The sequence below is a fragment of the Delphinus delphis genome, chromosome 8 (assembly GCF_949987515.2).
Source record: "Delphinus delphis chromosome 8, mDelDel1.2, whole genome shotgun sequence".
Classification (NCBI taxonomy): domain Eukaryota; kingdom Metazoa; phylum Chordata; class Mammalia; order Artiodactyla; family Delphinidae; genus Delphinus; species Delphinus delphis.
In genome coordinates, this window is record NC_082690.1 from 96,282,837 (window position 1) to 96,289,728 (window position 6,892).

Genomic DNA, 6,892 nt, shown 5'->3' on the forward strand with positions numbered 1-6,892 from the left:
CCCGTTGCGGAGCACAGGCTCCGGACGCGCAGGCTCAGCGGCCATGGCTCACGGGCCCAGCTGCTCCGCGGCATGTGGGATCTTCCTGGACCGGGGCACGAACCCGTGTCGCCTGCATCGGCAGGCGGACTCTCAACCACTGCGCCACCAGGGAAGCCCCCTGTTTGGGTTTTTGAACCCATCATAGAGGGTCGTGGGTCACTGGGGCTTATCTGAGGCCAGGACACTGCCACCTCCCTTCATGAGTCTGCTCCATACCTAGACCACGCCCAAGTCAGCGTAGGTCTGAATGAATTGTTGTTATTATTATAGCCACCTGACTGCACCTCACCCCCATATCTTCTAAGCTTAGGCATCAGTTCTTAAACCCTCTTTGGGTTACCCATGCTTTGAAGAGTCTGATGAAGGATGGAGCCTCTTCCCAGAAAATTGTACCTGTTTGCACACACAGAGGAATGTACACATTTCTCTTCCTGGTCTTCGTGGACTGCCCCTTAAGCCTATCCTTGGACCCCTTAAGGATCCAGGAACCCCCAGAGTAAGAGCCCTTGTTCTAAGGAATCTTAAAGCACTCTTTATCTTCCCCCATTCCTGAAGGTGCAGAAAACACGAGAAATGGAGGTAGTAGGTAGGAGGACCTGCCTGTTGTGTATACTCTTCAAGCCTGAAATGGAGGTAGTAGGTAGGAGGACCCATTGTGTATACTCTTCAAGCCTGAAATTTTCAGTTTCAAAAGAATAGTCATCTCTTTGGCTTAACAATATGGGCCAGAGAAAGGTCTATGTATAGAATATATATCACCATCAGCATGTTTCAATAAACGTATGTACACTTTATATTTAACAAATATATTTATTCGTAGTGAAAAAATATGGCTAGGTTATTATAGTACAATCTTAAAGGAAAAATTGTTGAAAATATTTTAAAGAGGCTCTCAGTACTGACCCCTACAGGTACCCACCCACTCCTACGTTTGCTCTTGATTTTTCCCAGCTTCTAGATAAATTATCATCATCCAGTTAAAATCTTCTTCAGATTTAACATTTGTCTGAAAAGGGTCGCATGTGTCAGAAGACTGATTTTGAATCTCTGACTCCAATGTCTTGGACTCTTGAGAGCATTTCCCCTTTTCTGTTAATGTCTGAACTTCCATTTATGTTGCTTGGATATTAGTCTTCATGCCATCATGTTGATTTCTTTTTATATCCTCTAAAAGTCTTAATGAGCAATACTATAATATAGAGATTACTTAGTGATAAAAATACAGGTTTTGGAATCAGACAGACCTCGGTTTCCTGTCTTGGCTCCGCCACTTCTGAATGCTCTAGTCTTGGGCAATTTACTTACCCTCTCTGGCTTCCGTTTTCTCATCTGTACAACTGGAAGCCATATCTTCAGGGTTCATGGGATCGCAAGCTGTATTAGTTTGCTTGGGTTCCCACAACAGAGTGCCACAGACTGGGTGACTTAAACAACAGAAATTTATTCTCTCACAGTTCTGGAGGCTAGAAGTCTGAGATCAAGTTGACCGCAGGGTTGGTTTCTTCTGAGGCCTCTCTCCTTGGCCTGTAGATTGCTGCCATCTCCCTTTGTCTTCACATGGTCTCACCTCTGTGCGTGTCTGTGTCCTAATCTTTTCTTATAAGGACACCAGTCATTTGGGATCAGGGCCCACCCTAAGCACCTTATTTTAACTTAATTACCTCTTTAAAGACCTTCTCTCCAAAAACAGTCACCTTCTGAGGGGGTTAGGACTTCAGTGTATGAATTTGGGGGGACGCAGTTCAGCCATAACACAAGTGTATGGCGCCTGGCCCGTAGTGGGCTCAGTAAGCCGCCTTGTTATTATCTGTCTGACCATCATTTAGAAGGTACAAACTTTTAACGGAGCCCTGCACGTCTCTTTACTCTCTCAGACACACTAGACCTATTTCAACAGGCAACCCAGCATTATGATGGGCTTACCCTGTCCTCTGTTATCAGACATGAGGCCTTTTCTTCCCTCTGCCCCAGATTCAGGATGTTATAAGTCTTTAAAATGAGTCATCCTTGCGTCTCCTCTCCCCGCCCCTCAGTCTTCTAGCACAGTGCCAGGGTTCTCTTATCTCTGTGTGGAAATTTGCTCACCGGCTGATTGTGAACTCAGGCATTGCCTTCACCTTCAAGATGACTGGTCCCGGCTGGCTTCTGTTCCAGCCATTTTTATCTGATTCTCCAACTCTGGCAGCGGCCGCTGTGCCTTGATTCAGAAACTGCCCTTGTCATATCTGAGCAAGTGTTACCCAAGGCCTCAGGTGACTGTCCGTGGCCTTCTCCCCCTCCTCTGCTGCTCTCAGGCAAGGGGCAGAGGAGGCCCAGAGGGTCCGCGGGGGACAGCTTGTCCACGTCAGCACCCCAGAGGGCCAGTGTTCAGGCACCCGCTGGCATCCCAGCAACAACCTTGTCCCCAGGTACCGTGGCCCGTTCGGTTTGCTCTGGGCTCTTCCCAGTTCCCCAGAGAAGCAGCTGGAGGAGCTGTGTCCCTGGGCAACTGAGAGCCTCTGAACGCTCCCTTTTGCCCTTGTTTTTCTCTTTCAGCTGCAGTGCCGTGACGCTGAGCAAAGCCTGGGTGCCCGAGCAGCCACCGTGGCAGCAGAGTGCAGCCTGCAGAGCAGCTGATCACCTCCAGAGATGGAGCAAGCGTGTGCGTGCGTGTGCGCGTGCGTGTGTGTGCGCGTGTGCCGAGGAAGGAGTGCCTGCCCGCGTGCGTGTGCGTGCGTCTGTTTGCACTCTTGTGGCTCCGAACACTGCCTGGGCTGGAGGAGTACCTGCAGCAGCTTACCTCAGCCTCTGGACACCAGGCTAGAGGTCATGGCAGTGACTTTCACCCCAGTCTGTCCCTGTGAGCCAGCTGCCTTGTCTGAATGTTAGAGTGGTGGGACCTTAGCTGGGATCCTGGCATCTGCCCCCCCAACCCTCCCTCCCTCCCTCCCTCCCTCCCTCACGTCAGACTGCCAAGCAGGGGAAGCATTTCTGGCTCTTGTCCAGAGCGTGGGATTCTAGCGGCAGCTAGGGTTCTGCTGAGTTCCTGGGCAGGCTGGAGGGGACGGGTGTGTCCAGACATAGTCACCTGGCCTGGCTTATTTTAAAATTCCCTGCCACTGGGTTCTCCGGACTCTTCCTTGGGGAGCTGGGACTGAGCACGCGGCTGTAGACAGGTCTGGAAACTTTGCATCATCGTGCAGAAGTACAGCCAGGCGCCTGACTGGAGTGCTGCACGCACAGTATCATAGATGATAGCTGAGAAGAACATCTCCCTCTTCGGGCCTGAAAACCTGAGGTTAGAAGGAGAAGGCCGGCTCTCACTACTGTTCCCCAGAAGCTGACTGGAGGCTCAAGTGCCTGCACCGGGCGGAGGCCAGGTTCCTGGTGGCAGAAGCCCCATGGCGCTTCTCGCCACACTCCATGGCGTCTCGGTGTTGCCACCGGGCTCAGCTGACACCAGCCAGGGAAGCCATTCTAGTCTGCGCTTTGAAGGATTCCACAGCCTGCCCGGGGCTGGTCAGGAACCAAGCTGCCACACCAGCTCTCCCAGTAGCTGGACATCAAAGACCCAGGCAGGTGGACTGCCGGGGACAGTTGGGAAAGACCCAAGCCGAGATCCCACCCAGCGCACCAAGCCTTCCGGAAGCAGCAGGTGGGAGTGACCCAGAGAAGCCAAGGCCTTGCATTCTAGAGGCAGCCTGTGCCTCCCACCTCAGCCTCCCACGGTCGGGGCTGTGCTGAGAAAGACACCATGAAAAGGAGGGCTGTGCGGTCAGCTGGAGCAAGTCTTCCTTCCACCCATGGCCTGCACTTGAGCCACAGCGTGTGTGCGCGTGCGCGTGCGTGTGTGTGCGTGCACGTGTGTGTGTGCGCGTGCGTGTGCGTGCGCGTGTGTGTGCGTGTGTAGCTGAGAGGCCAGTTCCTCTTGGGATCGTTGTCCTCACACGTAACATTAAGCTGGCCTCTGGGCCTTCTCCTCTCTACCTCCCCTGTGACCTTCGCCGGCCTCAGTGCTGTTCATTCCCTTGGCCCCAGCCCTGCCCTTCACTGTCCTCTGTCCTGGGACCAGAACCCTGGGTCAGGCCCCTGCCTCCTACATCTGTCCAGCACATCGACAGGCTTCTTCCTGAGACGTCCTCAGGCTTTCTCAGCCAGAGAGCTGCCTTTAGAGTCCAACTGTTGTATGTACGTCACCCTCACTAGAAATGTCCCATAATCATGTGGGGAGAACAGGGCACCGGTGATGGCTTTTTCTGCAGCATTGGGTTGGGGGCTTCACTGTTCCCTTAGCCCCAGCCAAGGGGAAAGAGAATCAAGGGCTATTGTCAGAAGGAGAGTAGAGCAAGCCTGGAAGGGCTAGTCTGAGAAACTGAGAAGGCCAGAGGGCTTAGGGCCAGAGCCAGTATTTATTTAGCAGCACCTTCACAGGTCAGGACGATTCCCTTTACCTGCCCATTTAAGGATGGTTCTCTTCCCTAGGGTACAAGTTGGCAGGACCACCTCCCCCTACATCTCCACCGTCCCTGGCGTGCGTCCACTCGGGAGCTGGGAGGGGCAGGGTGAGGAGAGGGTGCATCCAGCGGCCTGGAGCTCCACAATCGCCTCGCGCCTCCCGTCTCCTGGCCCAGGTGTCCCTGGGGGCTCCTGCAGAGCATTGCCCCAAATCCTGATCCAAGGGCCAGCATGGGGAGGAGATGGTCGCAGGCCAAATGCACTTTATACAGAGGTTTTCTATTGCTGGGAAGGTGTGTTTCTCCCCCAGTTTGTGAATATTCATGTGCTCCATAAATGTCTGATCCTGTCTGAGCAGAGTTGTGCTGTTGTCAGTTTTGCGGGAGGTCTGGGGACTGGGAGGCAGTGGGGCTTAGCCCGCATGAAGCCTTAGGCCAGACCGTCTTGGTTCTGCTGAACAGGAGGCTCTAGCCCACTTTGGAGGTAGCAGGGAGGAGTGGATGGGAGATGGAGGATCGGGGAGGCTCCTAGTTGAGCAACTGGAGCACCTAGTGGTGTAAACTCCAGAGCTTGGTCAGAGTTGGAGGTCAGTCGGCCATAATGGTACAGAGCATGCCAGGGCCAGGATGCAGTTCCTGAGTGCTGTTCTGCAGTGACCCAGCCTCTCGGCCTACTTAAACACCCCCAGGCTGGGGATCAGTCAATGGCAGGGCCCCCTCCAGGCCCTCAATCCATTCTTTACCTCAACTCAGCACGTAAGCTGCAACCGCTTGGTGCAGAGGGGATGCAAGCCCTCTGGCTCTGGCCACGTAGTCAGATCTGCCCACAGACAAGCGCAGAGCCTGGATGCTGACTTTGTCTCGTGCCATCTGGCCAGAGCGGCCCCTCTCTACGGTGTGCATGGGCTTTCCTGTGAGGGTGTCTAGTCTTGGACCCCTGGACATGGGAGCTTTGTTAGCCCACACCCCAAATTCCTGTGGGGTGGGGTTCGGGCCAGGCTAAGAAAATCACAAGCTGCCTTGCACAGAGTGAGAAAGGGGGAAAGGAGGAACTTGACCCTGGGACGCATCTCATTCTCAGCTCTGCTTTGAAGCTCCTGATGGCCCCCTTCCCATTGACACCTGGGCCTGGCCTTCCCTCTCTCCCTTCTCCTGGCTTCTCTCTAATGTGGCTTTGGTTTGGCCACGGAAGCTAAGATACCTTTGTTCTTGAGCAAAAGATTCTGGAAGATGGAGTTTTCCTACACACACACACACACACACGCACACACCTGCGTATGCGCGCGCGCACGCTCCTCACCTGAGGAGGCTCCCTCGTAGAGAAGCACACACTCTAAGGAACAATTAGCCACTATGGCAAAATTGCTTCCCTGGGAGGAAAAGTCAGCACCATAGCAGCAGGTGGTTACCATTTGGGTGTAGTGAAAGGAGCCTGAGCCAAGACAGGAAAGGTAAAGTGTCCCCTCTGGGCCCAGGGGCAGGGAGAAGAGAGGCAGCAAGGCCTTCGGCTCTAAGTATTGAAATGTTCTCAGGGCTGGAGCTCGGGGGTTGCTTACTGTGCGGCAGGTGCCTGCCGCTGCTTTCTGGGTGCTAATCGAAGGGTCGTGCCACTGGGTGGCACAACCAGTGGGCAGTCTAGATTTGCAAATAGGATTCCACAGCTGTGAAGCAGTTTGCTCTGCCCCTTCTTCAGAAGGACAGGACCTCTGTGGTTCTCAGCTGGCCAGACAAGCCAGTGAGGATTGGCCAGAGGCTCTATGACCCACCAAAGCTGGGGGCCTCGCCGTGGCCAGCAGCCCGAGTATCCAGAAGTCCATGCTCCGTGAAAGAGCTCACAGGCTTAGTCCTCTTAGGGGAGAGAAGGCCAGGAGGAACCATGGCCCAAACCTAGCAGGGGCAGAGGTGCTGGGAGGAGCAGGAAAACCACCGGAAGAATCCCAAGAAGTCAACTGTGGGGGCAGGAGGACAGGCCCCAAGTCTGAGAACGTGAGAAGCTGGCTATGGGGCGTCTGGGTGCACAGAGGGGGTGCTCGGCAGGAAATGCAACTGAGCTGCTAAATGAGGAGAGGGAGAAAGCAGAAAGTCCTGACACAGGGAGGAGAAGCTGAGAGTCAGAAGCCAAAAGGAAGGGTTCAATTCACCATCAGAGGTGTTTGGGGCTGAAGGGGGGCTTGAGTCAATCTTTAGTGAGGAGACACTCTGGGGAGAGTTCTTGGGACAGAGGGTCCCCTCAAGGTAAGGGGACAGGGTGGGGTTAGCCCTGGTTCCCAGCTGGAGGTGGGGCGTTCCCAGCCTCCAGCGACAACACATTTGTATCACATTTCATCCTCACAACCGTGAGATGGACCATTATTGTTCCCATTTCACAGATGAGAAAAATCAAACCTTAGGACTCTTGTCACTAATGCAAGGCCACG

The 6,892-nt window shown here is 54.0% G+C and overlaps 1 protein-coding gene across 1 annotated transcript in view; it reads left to right on the plus strand.

Moving 5' to 3' along the window:
- The window catches only part of CRY2 (cryptochrome circadian regulator 2), a 33,739-nt gene extending 28,897 nt beyond the window's left edge, over positions 1 to 4,842 (plus strand). Inside the window, exon 12 of the mRNA XM_060018766.1 lies at positions 2,578 to 4,842. The gene's annotated coding sequence lies outside the window, so the exon portion shown is untranslated. The remainder of the gene's footprint in view (positions 1 to 2,577) is intronic.
- Positions 4,843 to 6,892: the final 2,050 nt, after the last annotated feature.